Genomic DNA, 15657 nt, shown 5'->3' on the forward strand with positions numbered 1-15657 from the left:
AAAAGCCTCTGGAATATCCACCTGGAAAACCCTTTCTCCACCCAGGCTCAGGCAGTGGACAGTATAAGCAGGAACTATACACTAGAACAAAGAGACTATGCTTTAATTTCCCAAACCAGTTCTATTCATGAATCCTTCTCTAAGAACCACTTCAAGCTACCTTAGATTCGGTCTGTACTGTATTGGTTTCAGGAAAGGGTGGTCAGGCACTATCTGGAAGACTAAAAGGCCTCTTCACTGGTTACCAAGGGGAAGAGGCAGCACCCTGTTATCTATGGATGATAATGTCACTAACTGCAGACATTCAACGGGGGAAACCATCAGGTGATTCCTCCACATTGTCACTTTCTGTACCCTAGAGAGTACTAGAGCACCGTAAAGAAGGGGCCATTATATACTTTTCAGAGGCTGTCTTTGGAATATACTTAGTGTGGATGGTGGCTTCTAAGATGGCTCCCACTGATTCCCATTTCCTTGTATTCATGTCCTTGTGTAATCCCCTCCTGGAGTGTGACTCAGATATCACTTCCTTTCTTTTAAAAAATTTTTAAAAAATATCTTATTTATTTATTGAATGAGGGGAGAACATGAGCAGGGGGAGGGGCAGAGACAGAGGGAGAAGTAGACTGAGCATGGAGCCTGACATAGGGCTCCGTCCCAGGACCCTGAGATCATGACCTGACCTGAAAGGCAAACACTCCATCAACTGAGCCACTCAGGAGGCCCTAGATGTTATTTTCAAGATGAGGTAACTAAAAGGTTCTGACTTCTGTCTTAATCACCCTCTTTTTTTTCTCTCACTTGTTCAGATTGATGGAAGCCAGCTGCCATGTTGTAAGCAAACCCATGGAAAAGCACACGTGGCAAGAAACTGAGGCCTCAAGCCAATGGCCAGTGAGGAACTGAGGCCCTCAGTAGAATAGGCAGTGAAAAATAGAATCCCACTGCCAACCACTTGAGTAAGTTTGGAAGCTTGGGATTTTCCCCCAGATGAGTGTGGGGATTACTGCAGCCCAAACTGACAGGTTGACTGCAGCCCTGAGAGACATCCTGAGCCAAAGAACTCAGCTGTGCCCAGTCCTGACCCATAGGATAATAAATATTTGTTGTTTTTCCAGCCAGTTAGTGTTGATTTGAAAACTAGAGAGAGACTTATAGAACAGAAAACTTCTGCATGAATCTACCATAGGAGGTTACAAAATCAACAGTCATCTTGTAGAACATGCAAAAATAGGATTTTATGCTAAACAACTTAGTTTATTTAGGTTAACAGATGCTTTCTGGAATGTTTAATTTTGAAAAAATAGAATGCCATATTTCTCTCTCTCTAATCCATTAATTTTAATTAAATCATGATCTTATCAAAATAGTTTTTGGAGTGGTGGCCAACCACACTAATGTTTTAAGCTGTTAAGTTTTTGGCTTGTTTGTTACACAGGCATAGATAATTAACACATTCAAGATATATTTTATCAGGATGGTTCAGTGACCAAAAGAATTACCTGACCTTAACATAAATTATACCCACTAAAGAATCAGAACATTCTTAGAATTTTAGAAGTTTCAAGATCCCAGAACTCTCCTAAAATTTCTACCTATAGGACCCAAATACAGGTCTGTTTTGGTTCACCTGTGATAATTCCATTCCTTTTCATGACACTGATGTCTGAGAGACATCATGAACAATGTAAAATGAAGTACAATTTTTAGTTATTACTAGTCAGCAATGAGATGTGAATGCATATATCAAGCAGCTCTCTGGAATATTCAGTCTGTTAAACACCAGTTTTCTCACTGATCTGTTAAAATGGATTGATGACTAATATCAGGTCTATAAATACATTTTTAAGTTGATGAAACTATTTTTGAGTGTCTTTGTATTAATATAACTAGGCTATTCATCATTGTTATCAATTAAAAATGTATGCAGCCTCCACAGAGGTTTTTCTGGTTATGTGGAGCATTATTGAAAAATCTAGGTCTCAGGGCAACCATCTAATGTTCTAGTTAATTAACTAATTAATTAAAATGTTAAGTCAAAGTAACATTTATTTAGGATCTATTAGACACTAGGGTTATGAAGAAGGCAAACTTCTGCTTTCAAGGATTTAAAACTAAGTAGTTAGTAATTATGTTATTAATGCTTACTATAGAGTGGGTGACTAGTTTTTAATGTACCAGTTTATGGTGGTGTGTAGTTCAGATTTTGGCAACATTTCTATTTTGAATACTGACTAGTGTTTACAGTATACAAGTGCCTGTTTTATTGCCCTCAAAGCATAATTTCACTGTTTCTATCATGACAAGGTTTACAGTGGTTTCTTTGCTGTTATAACTCAGAAATACAATCCACAGTTAAGAACACTGTTTAAATGGAAAAAATGCAATCCAGCTGATGACATGCTTTTCTGGAATGCACCATGAAAAGGGATGCCTGCCTAGAAGAACAAAAAATTTGTATATAATGTTTGTTTAATTATAGAATTAGAAAGGAGAATATTCAAGATCAAGATATAGACTTGAATCATTCTGAAACTATACTTTTGTGTAGTTGTCTTCAATTCTGCTTGTTAAAAAAAGCAGACCTCAAAAATATGCTAAAATGGTTTTAAAATGAATTAATGCATACCTGCTGTCCTTAATGAAACGTTCCTAAGATATATGAAGATCTGCTATATGTTCTGAGTGGAGGGTTCTTCAAACTGTAGTATTTATGATGTTTCCAGGGCAGGATTTTTTGACATGTTTTGGTCTCTTTTTAAGAAAGAATATATTTCAAAAAACCTAGAATATTACAAAAGGAAAATGTCACAAATAAGCATTTATATAGAAGAATAGTTTACAATCTTGAATCAGTATTAATTCATATATACTCATTTCACACACACTAGGACTTTATCTCTATCAGAGTGCATCAGCTCTTCACCATTGGTCAGGAAATAAGATTTGAAGGAGCCACAACAGAGTGGTGTTTCTGAAAATTTTGGGGGCAGAACAAAAGATTGCGTGGCTCGTCTATCTGTTCTTTCCTTCCAGTGCAAAGTTGAACATGAATAATAAAAGTTTTTGGATTACATGTTACTTACTTGTAAACAATAAAAAATAAGAAAAGGAAGACCCTCCTGGTACTATTGGTGGGAACTGGATCTTATTTTAGAAGCACTGATATTAGAGACATGGTATTATACACCGAAATTTGTCCTTCTGGCTCAACATTCTCACAAATTGTTAGATTCTTGGCTATTATTGCCACTAGGAAATCCTAGTGGCATAATAGGATTTATTCCTAGTGGAATAATAATTTATTCTTAAAGTAAATATTCTACAGTGAAGCTGTGATTAATTCATAGGAATGCTTTGGTTTTCAATTGCTATGTTTTCCACCCCAAATTACTGTGTGGGTAGGCAATTGTAGTTGTAACCAGTCCTGCTTCATGGGAAACAACTGCTTGACATTCAAGTTTCCCCTCTTGTCTCATCCACTCTCAACACTGCAGTTTCCTTTTCCACTTTATTTTTCCCTACAGCACATATCATTATCTGACATAATATGTATTATTTCCCTTATCTATTGCCTGACTTTCCCACTGAATTGTGCTTCACAATTGTAGTATTTTGACTGTTTTGTCTACTGCTGCATCCTCAGTGCCCAGAAGAGTTCCCAGGATATACTAAGTGTTCAATACATATTAATTAAATAAATTAATGGTTAGGGTGCTTCTATGCTTCCTTAATTCCTATCTCCATACCCATTACTCAAGATAAAGTTTTCAGTACTCCTGATCCAACTGAAAATGCCCTATATACCCTAAATGAATGATTTCCAAACATGGTAAATACACGTCTCAAACTTAAAAGCTAGCTTCATGCTTAATAGTGAAACATTAATTTACATTGCTGCAAGGATTAAGGATGGCCACCATCACTTCTGTTAATGAATAATGTTTTGGAGGCACTAGCCAATGAAATTAGAGGTAAGAAAGAAATAAGAGGTATACAAAGAGGTAAAGGATTTGTATTCTGAAAGCCACAGAACACTCATGAAAGAAATTGAGGAAGACAAAAAGAAATGGAAAAACATTCCATGCTCATGGATTAGAAGAGCAAGTATTGTGAAAATGTCTATGCTACCCAAAGCAATATACATATTCAATGCAATCCCTATTAAAATACCATCAAAATTTTTCACAGAGCTGGAACAAATAATCCTAAAATTCATATGGAACCAGAAAAGACCCCAAATAGCTAAAGGAATGTTGAAAAAGAAAACCAAAGCCGGGGAAATCACAATGCTGGACTTCAAGCTCTAGTACAAAGCCTTATGTAATCAATCATCAAGACAGTATGATAAAGGCAAAAAACCAGACACACAGATCAAGGGAACAGAACAGAGAACCCAGAAGTGGACCCTCAACTCTAAGGCCAACTAATCTTTGAGAAAGCAGGAAAGAATATCCAGTGGAAAAACCGGTCTCTTCAACAAATGGTGTTGGGAAAATTGGACAGCCATATGCAGAAGAATGATACTGGACCATTTTCTTACAACATACACAAAAATAAATTCAAAATGGATGAAAGACCTAAATGTGAGAAAGGAATTCATCAAAATCCTAGAGGAGAACACAGGGAGCAACCTCTTTGACCTTGGCCATAGCAACTTCTTGTTAGATATGTCTTCAAAGGCAAGGAAAACAAAAGGAAAAATGAACTATTGGGATTTCATCAAGATAAAAAGCTCCTGCACAGCAAAGGAAACAGTTGACAAAGTCAAAAGATAACATACAGAAAAGGAGAAAATATTTGCAAATGTCTCATCAGATAAAGGACTAGTATCCAAAATCTATAAAAAACTTATAAAACTATAAAGAACTTATAAAAAACTTATAAAACCCAAAAGACAAATACACCAATCAAGAAGTGGGTGGAAGACACAAACAGGCATTTCTCCAAAGAAGACATACAAATGGACAATAGACACATGAAAAAATGCTACATATCACTTCGAATCAGGGAGATACAAATCAAAACCACAATAAGATACCACCCTGCACCAGTCAGAATGGCTAAAATTCACAAATTGGGAAACAGCAAATGTTGGTGAGGATGCAAAGAAAGGGGAACCTTCTAACACTGCTGGTGGGAATGTAAGGTGGGGCAGTCCCTCTGGAAAACAGTATGGAAGTTCCTCAAAAAGTTGAAAATAGAGCTACTCTATGACCCAGCAATTGCACTACTGTGTATTTACCCCAAAGATACAAAGATACAGATATTATTACAGATAGTAATCTGAAAGGGCACCTGTGCTCCAATGTTTATAGCAGCAATGTGCACAAAAGCCAAACTATGGAAAGAGCCCAGATGTCTATAGACAGATGAATGGATAAAGAAGATGTGGTGTGTGTGTGTGTGTGTGTATCTCCATATACACACACACATATATATATATATATATATTACCCAGCCATCAAAAAGGAAACCCTACCATTTGCAATGATGTGGATGGAACTAGAGGGTATTATGCTAAGTGAATTAAGTCAATCAGAGAAAGACAATTATATGATTTCAGTCATGTGGAATTTAAGAAACAAGGATCACAGGGGAAGGGAGAGAAAAAGAAAGTAAGATAAAATCAGAGAGGGAGACAAACCATGAGATACTCTAAGTATAGGAAACAAACTGAAGGTTGCTGGAGGTGTGGTGGGAGGATGGGGTAACTGCATGATGGACATTACAAAGGGACATGTAATGAGCACTTGGTATTTTATGCAATTGTTGAATCACTGAACTCTACCTTTGAAACTAAAATACAAATAAAGAAATAAGTATAAACATTTGGAAAGAAAAGGCAAATTATTATCATGTGCAGATAATATGCTTGTATCCTTAGAAAACCCTATAAAACACTATAACATAATGAGCATTCAATAAAACTGTAGTTACTAAATGGATATAAAAATCCATCTTTTCAGAGATGGAATACTTCCAAACTCGTTCTATGAGGCCAGCATCACCTTAATTCCAAAACCAGACAAAGACCCCACCGAAAAGGAGAAGTAGAGACCAATATCCCTGATGAGCACAGATGTAAAAATTCTCAACAAGATACTAGCCAATAGGATCCAACAGTACATTAAGAAGATTATTCATCATGACCAAGTGGGATTTATCCCTGGGATGCAAGGCTGGTTCAACACTCGTAAAGCAGTCAATGTGATTGATCATATCAACAAGAGAAAAAATAAGAACCATATGATCCTCTAAATAGATGCAGAGAAAGCATTTGACAAAACACAGCATCGATTCCTGATGAAAACTCTTAAGAGTGTAGGGATAGAGGAAACATTCCTCGGCATCTTAAAAGCCATCTACGAAAAGCCCACAGCAAATATCATTCTCAATGGGGAAACACTGGGAGCCTTTCCCCTAAGATTAGGAACAAGACAGGGATGTCCACTCTCACCACTGCTATTCAACATAGTACTGGAAGTGCTCGCCTCAGCAATCAGGCAACAAAAAGAAAGAAAAGGCATTCAAATTGGCAAAGAAGTCAAACTCTCCCTCTTCACAGGTAACATGATACTGTACATAGAAAACCCAAAGACTCCACCCCAAAATTGCTAGAACTCACATTTGGTAGTGTGGCAGGATACAAAATCAATGCCCAGAAATCAGTGGCATTTCTATACACTAAGAATGAGACTGAAGAAAGAGAAATGAAGGAGTCAATACCATTTACAATTGCACCCAAAAGCATAAGATACCTAGGAATAAACCAAACCAAAGAGGTAAAGGATCTGTACCTTAAAAACTACAGAACACTTCTGAAAGAAATTGAGGAAGACACAAAGAGATGGAAAAATATTCCATGCTCATGGATTGGCAGAATTAATATTGTGAAAATGTCAACGCTACGCAGGGCAATTTACACATTTAATGTAATCCCTATAAAAATACCACAGACTTTCTTCAGAGAGTTGGAACAAATCATCTTAAGATTTGTGTGGAATCAGAAAAGACCCCGAATAGCCACGGAATATTAAAAAAGAAAAACAGAGCCGGCGGCATCACAATGCCGGATTTCAGGTTGTACTACAAAGCTGTGGTCATCAAGACAGTGTGGTACTGGCACAAAAACAGACACATAGATCAATGGAACAGAATAGAGAACCCAGAAATGGGCCCTCAACTTTATGGTCAACTAATATTCAACAAAGCAAGAAAGACTATCCACTGGAAAAAAGACAGTCTCTTCAATAAATGGTGCTGGGAAAACTGGGACATCCAGCTGCAGAATAATGAAACTAGACCATTCTCTTACACCAGACACAAAGATAAACTCAAAATGGATGAAAGATCTAAATGTGAGACAAGAATCCATCAAAATCCTAGAGGAGAACATAGGCAACACACCTTTTGAACTTGGCCACAGCAACTTCTTGCAAATACATCTTGCAAATACATCTTGCAAGACACATCTATGAAGGCAAGGGAAACAAAAGCAAAAATGAATTACTGGGACTTCATCAAGATAAGAAGCTTTTGCACAGCAAAGGATACAGTCAACAAAACTAAAAGACAACCTACAGAATGGGAGAAGATATTTGCAAATGACGTATCAGATAAAGGGCTATTTTCCAAGATCTATAAAGAACTTTTTAAACTCAACACCAAAGAAACAATCCAATCGTGAAATGGGCAAAAGACATGAACAGAAATCTCACAGAGGAAGACATAGACGTGGCCAACATGCACATGAGAAAATGCTCTGCATCACTTGCCATCAGGGAAATACAAATCAAAACCACAATGAGATACCACCTCACACCAGTGAGAATGGGGAAAATTAACAAGGCAGGAAACCACAAATGTTGGAGAGGATGCGGAGAAAAGGGAACCCTCTTACACTGTTGGTGGGAATGTGAACTGGTGCAGCCACTCTGGAAAACTGTGTGGAGGTTCCTCAAAGAGTTAAAAATAGACCTGCCCTACGACCCAGCAATTGCACTGCTGGGGATTTACCCCAAAGATACAGATGCAATGAAACGCCGGGACACCTGCACCCCGATGTTTCTAGCAGCAATGTCCACAATAGCCAAACTGTGGAAGGAGCCTCGGTGTCCATCGAAAGATGAATGGATAAAGAAGATGTGGTCTATGTATACAATGGAATATTCCTCAGCCATTAGAAGTGACAAATATCCACCATTTGCATCGACATGGATGGAACTGGAGGGTATTATGCTGAGTGAAGTAAGTCAATCGGAGAAGGACAAACATTATATGGTCTCATTCATTCGGGGAATATAAAAATTACTGAAAGGGAATAAAGGGGAAAGGAGAGAAAATGAGTGAAAATATCAGTGAGGGTGACAAAACATGACAGACACCTAACTCTGGGAAATTAACAAGGGGTAGTGGAAGGGGAAGTGGGTGGGGTGTTGGGGTGACTGGGTGACGGGCACTGAGGGGGCACTTAACGGGATGAGCACTTGGTGATATGCTATATGTTGGCAAATTGAACTCCAATAAAATTTTTTTTTAAATCCATTGTTCCATATGTAAATGAAAATGACTTCGAAAATGATGAAAATATCCCACTTACAGTATCAGCTAAGAATTTAAAAACATCTGATACAGGTTGAATACAAATAATACAGAGAAAGCTTTAAAACTATTGAAATATAAATAAGATTTATGTAAGTGGAGAGACCAGATGAGAAAGCTATAAATTCTCCCTACTTTTATCTACATAATAAAAATATTCCTAATAAAATCCAAGAACAATTTTTTTTGAAATTTGACAAAATGACACTAAATTCATATGGAAAAACAGATATGGGAGAACCCAAAGGATTTAACAGGAATGACGGGGAGATAGAAAGTTACAGGCACTAAAACAGCTTGACTCCAGCGCTTGAATGGACAGAGCAACATTTCAGAATAAAGTTCAGAGACAGTGGGATGACTGGGTCGCTCAGTGGTTGAGCATCTGCCTTCGGCTCATGGGATCCAGGATTGAGTCATGCATCTGGCTCCCCGCAGGGACCCTGCTTCTCCCTCTGCCTGTGTCTCTGCCTCTCTCTGTGTCTCTCATGAATAAATAAATAAATCTTAAAAAAAAAAAGTTCAGAGACAGAAACACATATGTAGTGAATCTAGTATAAGATAAAGGTGTAGAAAAGTGGACATTTAATAAACGATGGGAGGGGAGATAGGCTATACATCCAGAAACCAAAACAAGCAAATCCTTACTGTATTGCTTACACTATATATTAATTCCTTAATTTCTCTTAATCTTCTCATTGTTAGTGTATAGAAATAAATGAAACTGATTTCTGTGCACAGGTTTTTATCCTACCATGTTGCTGAATTCCTGTATGAGTTCTAGCAATTTTGGGGGTGGAGGAGAAGGTAACTGGGTGATGGGCATTAAGGAGGGCATGTGATGTGATGAGCACTGGATGTCATATGCAACTGATGAACCACTGAACTCTACTTCTGAAATTATTGATATACTATATGTTGGCTAATTGAATTTAAATAAAAAAAGTAAATATCAGATGAAGTAAAAATGTACATGTTGAAAATAAGTAAACCACCAGGGACACAATAAAAGTAGCTGCATAAAAAATTAAAATTTCTGTACAGGGGCACCTAGGTGGCTCAGTGGTTGAGCATCTGCCTTTGGCTCAGGTTGTGATTCTGGGGTCCTGGGATCAAGTCCTGCATCAGGCTCCCCGCAGGGAGCCTGCTTCTTCCTCTGCCTATGTCTTTACCTCTCTCTGTGTCTCTCCTGAATAAATAAAAGACAAAAAACTTCTGTACAACAAAAAAAAATCATAAAGTTGAAAGGCACATTAGAAAATGGGAAAACTATTTTCAGTACATATGATGAAGAGCTAACTTCCGTAATAATAATAATGCACTAGTAAAATGGGCGAAGTATATCAACACATTACAGAACCACAGACAACCAAGAAATATATAAAAAGATGTTCAGACTTGCTCTCAATTAGTGAAATGCAAATGAAAGCAATTCCAGTTTAATCCATCAGAATGGCAAAAATTAAAGGATTGGATAAAAAAAAGGATTGGATAAAGTATCAATTGTAATTATGATTAATAATAATACACTAATAATAATATACTTATGCATAGTGGGAAACATAGAAGGATGAAATATCTCTGCATGTATGGATATGTAAAAAAACTCAGATGTTCTTTTGCTTTTAAAGATTTTGTTTTAGAGAGAGAGAGACAGAGGCAGAGAGAGTGTGGGGGAGGGGATGGAGAAGAGAATCTCAAGCAGACTCCATGCTAAGCATAGAGCACAATGTGGAACTGGATCCCAGGACCCTGAGATCATGACCTGAGCCAAAACCAAGAGGCACATGCTTAACTGACTGTGCCACCCAGGTGTTCCGAGATGTTCATTTTCTAATCACTATCTATATCTATGATATTTAGTGTAAGCAGTACAGTAAGGATTTGCTTTTGTTTTGGTTTCTGGATGTATAGCCTATCTCCCCTCCCATCGTTTATATATAGATATAGATATATCTATATCTACGGATATATCTATATCTATATATATGGCTTATCTATATGGGCTTATGGCCCATCACATGCCATAAAGAAAGGAATTAAAATCCCACTGTTAAGATATAAGATTTCCATTTGATACTGTGTGGGCTGAATAAGGCACCCAGGCCACCCCAAGAATGTCCTAGTCTCCAGAATTTGTGAATCCCTAGACCCTGTGGCAGGGAGATTAGCTATGCTGGCCTGATATAAGAACAAGGGCCTATGGAGGGGGCCCCAGGAGCTGGTCAGAAGATGGCAGTGTGATGCAGGAAGCAGATTCAGAAAAACCCACTTTGCCTCTGGCTTTGAAGATGGAGGAAGGGGTCAAAGGCCAAATACAGGCTGCTCTAGAAGCTGGAAAAGGCCAGGGAATGGATTCACCCCTCGAGCTTCCAGAAGGAACCAGCTCTGCTGATCCCTTAATTTTAGCCCCTAAGACTCATTCCAGACTTCTGATCACTAGAACTGTAAGAGAATATATTTGAGTTGTTTTAAGCCACTGAGTTTTGTGTTTGTTACAGCAGCCACAGGACACTAATACAGATTATGTGGAAAATCTAAGAGCGTGCTATTAGAATATAAATGAAATGCACTATTACAGGTTTCAAAAAGTCAAAGAAGAGAGTGAGTTCAAATCCTTTGGAGGAAGTAACTTAATGGCTCCCAGAAACCATCTTGCCTAAACTCGCTTGGGCTTCATTTAGGAAAAACATGACCAACCCTGTGGAGTTGGGATTATTTGCTTTGGAAGAACTAACTGGCGAAGACAGCAGACTCTCTCACCAGCATTCAGGAAGCAAGAGGGGCCTAGAAACAATGATACCCCGGTAATAGTGACCATAGTGAGTGCCAACCTCTACTAAAATACCATTCTCCATTAAGAAGAATCAGGTTCCTTGGAGGAATGTGTGACTCCAGGCCCAGAGCAAGGAAAGTACAGGATAAGGCTGATATGTCAACGGACACAGAAGCCAGCTTAACGAAGTTCTCACTGGTCAAATCTAGGACAATTTCAGCATCAACATAAATGAAGCTACAAGATAACAACCTACTAAAATAAAGTAGGAATCTGTGAGTCCATCCTGATATAATGAATAACTAAATGGATGAGGAAAGAAAACTCTTCCTTAGGGTAGGATGACAACTAATAAATGAATAAGGAGTGGTAGGAACAGATAATGAAGATTTGACAACTATCACAGAGGTAGCTGAGATAGGCAGGTGTTGTCAATGGATGCTAAAGGCTGGTAAATGTAGGACTGACAAGGAATAGAATTTGGTGCACTACCAATCAAATAGAAAGGAAAAGATGGTGACCTTCTAGAGGAACCTGGCAGACACCCACATCCCCTGTGATGGGACATGTAGATGGCCTACGCCTCCCTGTGCCTGTGGCGTACACAGAGTCATTTCAATGGTCTTCCTGCCAGGAGCATGGCCACAGTCAGGTCATGAGGAATCGGCAGCGGATCCAGCTTGAGAGTCTTCCTACAGAACAAAGGAAGGCCTGAGCTCTTTAACAAAACTCTTTAACACAGACTCTTTGACGCAAAATTAAGCAGAATGTTAAATGAATGGACAAACTCTTTGTCTTATAAAAAAACATTATCACATAGGTAAGATGATCACCTATCATAAGGGTTTTCAAAAACACTATTTCAAACATCGCATCTGCTTTTAAGATTATGTGTCCCAATTTTTTGCTTCAGAAATGTGGTTATTCTAATATTGAAGAAGGGACATTTAAGAATGAACACTGGTTAAGAAGGAAGGGAGTATGTTATAAAAGGAAAAAAAAAGGTATGTGTGGCCAGATATGTGAGTTACAGTGTGAGCTCTGTCAACAGAGCTAGTTGTTTGGCCTCAGCCGTTCAATGTCTGAGGTTAGCTAATTGTGCTCAATAACTTCTAAAGTCCAGTCCAGCATGAAAATCCACGAGTTAAATATACTATATTTGTATATCAGAAAGCTCAAGCTTTATCTGATAATATGAAAATGTGCCACGTTCAGTAATTGGATGGGAATAGACAAGTGAGTAGGTTTGATTATTTAACAACTTGATATGTTTTATTTACTTTTGACAAAAGCCTTGAATTCATTACCAGGCTGAGTATTCCAAAGAAGTGTCTTCAGGATGAGAAGGGAGAAGCTGTGCCTCTCTACTTCCGCCAAGTGGTGGCAAGTGTGACAGACCGCATGACTAACAAATACTGGAGCTAAATTTCTAGAAGTGTAAATTTTCAGCTCCCCCTCCTGGCCACTGCCACATTTCTTTTTAATTCTCAATGTTGACCTATTTTTTACTAGAATTTTATTCCATTTTAATAAATTGTACTAAAGTACCCTACTCTTGATATATCTTACACATTAAAATGTTAATTTTATGCATTCTTTCAACACATATTTGAAAAAAAAAAAAGAAAAAACCCCCACATATTTGAGAGCTTTCTATGTGCCAGGAACTGTCTGAGGCATGGGGGATGTAATGAACACAAACGTTTCTCTTTTCATGTTGCTTATATGTTGGTAATAAAATAATCACAATAGTGACTGTTCTAAGTGTTTTAGAGGAAAGAGACAACTCTGTGGAGATATATCCAAAGAAACCTGATCCAGACAGTGACCTTGGAAGTTCTATGGAAGGGCCATCTAAGCAGAGATATGACAGGTCAGTGGGAACTAATCATGCAAAAAGGAATGGAGTGTAGGAAGGAAGTACATTGCGGATGGAGAGAAAAGACAGTTCCAAGGCCTGGTGGGTAGATAAGGCCCATGTGGCTGGGTCCCAGTGGTTCCCAATGAGTCTCCGGAGGTAGGTGAGGGTGAGCAGCTGCAGTCACAGGAGGGCAGGTTTAATTCAAGAGCAACAGGAAGCTAGTAGTGAGTAAAGGGAAGAGATAACATAATTTGTTCTGCTTCTTGAAGGTTACTCTGGCTGCAGTGTGGAGAAGAGAATACAGGGGAGGATTTCAGAAGGCTGGTGAAAGAAGGTGGCAGTTTGGACTAAGTGCCAGTGGCAATTAAAAGTAGTGAAAGATGTACAGGAGGTGATGTCGCCAGGGCTCGGTGAGCCACTGGGCAAAGGGGCAAGGGTAAAGGTCAAGGAGGAATCCTAGCTGCCAATGGAAGAGGTCCCAGCTGGGAGGAGTGGTGGGAGATTGGTCTTCTGCACATGGAGTTGGTCTCTGAGAGGAATTAAGAGGCAAGGTCAATAAGCCAGCTGGACATACAGGTCAGCTCAGAAAAGAGGGCCAAGCTGGAGAGATTAAGTTGGGAGTCCACAGCATAGAGATGGTGGGCATGGGTTTGTGCCTAATGTCAGAATATGGGGGCATGGGGAAAGAATGCGATGAAAACAGACTGAGCTTTGAGGAACTGCAGTATTAAGGAGCCCAGGAGAGTGAGCCAGCATGGCTGTAGGAAAAGCAGAAAGAGGTGGGGGTGGAGGGGGGCACAGAGGCCAAAGGAAGACAGTGTTTCAAGAGATGGGAGCAGAGTGTCAAATTTAAATGCTGCCAAGAGATTGAGCAAGAAGAGGCCCGGAAGTGTCTGATCAGTGGTTTTGTTTTGTATAGAGATAAGGGTGGAAGGCAGACTAGAGCGGCCTAAGGGATGAGAGACACAGGAATGGACGCATGGAAGATGGCAATTCTTAAAAAAGTTTGCTTGTTGAAGGGAATGAGAGTTTGAGCAATAGCTGGAAAATGAAGGGGCACATGGGGTCAAGGGAGATTTTTTTCTCTTTTGTGATGGGACACTGGAGCATGTTTAAAAGCCAAGGGAAAGAGCCAGCTGAGATGGAACAGGTGACAGCTGATAACAAAAGCGGAAGGATTCTGGCAAGTGGGTGGGGATGAGATCCAAAGCACAGGGAGGGGTGGCCTTGGCTAGGAGGGGGAACATGGGTATGGCTGTAGGTAAGGCTTGCAGTTGTGGTAGCTGGGGCTTGAGGAGATTCCTGTCAGGCAGCTTTACGTTCCTCTAGCAAGTGACAGCAGTGTGAGATCAAATTTGAGTAAAGTGGGGGGTTTATGATCTGCAGTATCTTATGATATCCTATTAGACCCTCCACAGGCTGCAGCAATCCTGCCATGCTGCTTTGGTCAACTGGGGTTTCATTTGATGGAAGAAGAAAAAAAAATGGGAGTTGGGGGGTCTGTGATTGGGAGGTACAGGTGCGTGGGGGCCATTAGCTCTCTGAGGGCGAGGACCTGTCCTATCAATCCCTGCATCACTCTGTGACCCACTGACTGGAGAACCAGCGCCCAGGCACTCACTATCAAAATGACCAGCACTGGGATGATCACTTGTCTCCATTTCAATTTGCCTCTTTTGGTGCTTTCTTTTATTATTTATTTATTTATTTATTTATTTATTTATTTATTTATTTATTTATTTATGATTTTATTTATTCATGAGAGACAGAGAGAGAAAGAGAGAGAGAGAGGCAGAGACACAGGCAGAGGGAGAAGCAGGCTGGATGCAGGGAGCCCGACGTGGGACTTGATCCCGGGACACCAGGATCACCCCCTGGGCTGAAGGCAGCGCTCAAACCGCTGAGCCACTGGGGCTGCCCCTTTTGGTGCTTTCTAAAAAAAAAAACCCCAAAAACGAAAATGTAGGGAATAAATAGAACCTAAATTCCTACATGTCTTCTTTTTCTCAGTTGGCAGGAGGCTCTGTATTGTTTTACTCTTCTGTACAATTTTAAAGTTCTTGTCAAAGTTCTTTCTTTTTTTAATATTTTATTTATTCATGAGAGACCGAGAGAGAGGCAGAGACATAGGCAGAGTTCTATCCAGGGGCACAGTCATATGCCCAAGAAAGCTAAGGGGCATCTTTCCATGCTTAGCCTGTTAACAGCGCAGTGTTTATGTAGCTTGGGCTACCTGTTTACAAACTCTCTTCGAAACACATACTAAGTTACTTTTTATCTATGGAAATTATGAAATTCATATCCTTAAAAGAAAACCATAATCAGCTGAAATGACAGGGAACACAGGGTAAGGCTGTCCACATTCCAGGAGAGGGAGACCAATTAGCGGCTGCCGAAGCAATCCAGGCAGGAGATG

At 39.3% G+C, this 15657-nt stretch overlaps 1 protein-coding gene across 3 annotated transcripts in view; it reads right to left on the reverse strand.

Annotated features, from left to right (window-relative positions):
• LCA5L (lebercilin LCA5 like) overlaps positions 1-15657 on the reverse strand; it is a 49390-nt gene that overhangs the window by 31864 nt on the left and 1869 nt on the right. For 2 of the 3 annotated variants that reach the window (XM_038581511.1, XM_038581512.1), the window contains exon 3: positions 2630-2784. The gene's annotated coding sequence lies outside the window, so the exon portion shown is untranslated. Of the gene's footprint in view, positions 1-2629; positions 2785-7410; positions 7473-15657 lie in introns of those variants that run through there. The other variant, XM_038581513.1, reaches the window with a different exon arrangement.

The sequence above is a fragment of the Canis lupus genome, chromosome 31 (assembly GCF_011100685.1).
Source record: "Canis lupus familiaris isolate Mischka breed German Shepherd chromosome 31, alternate assembly UU_Cfam_GSD_1.0, whole genome shotgun sequence".
NCBI classification, from domain to species: Eukaryota; Metazoa; Chordata; class Mammalia; order Carnivora; family Canidae; genus Canis; species Canis lupus.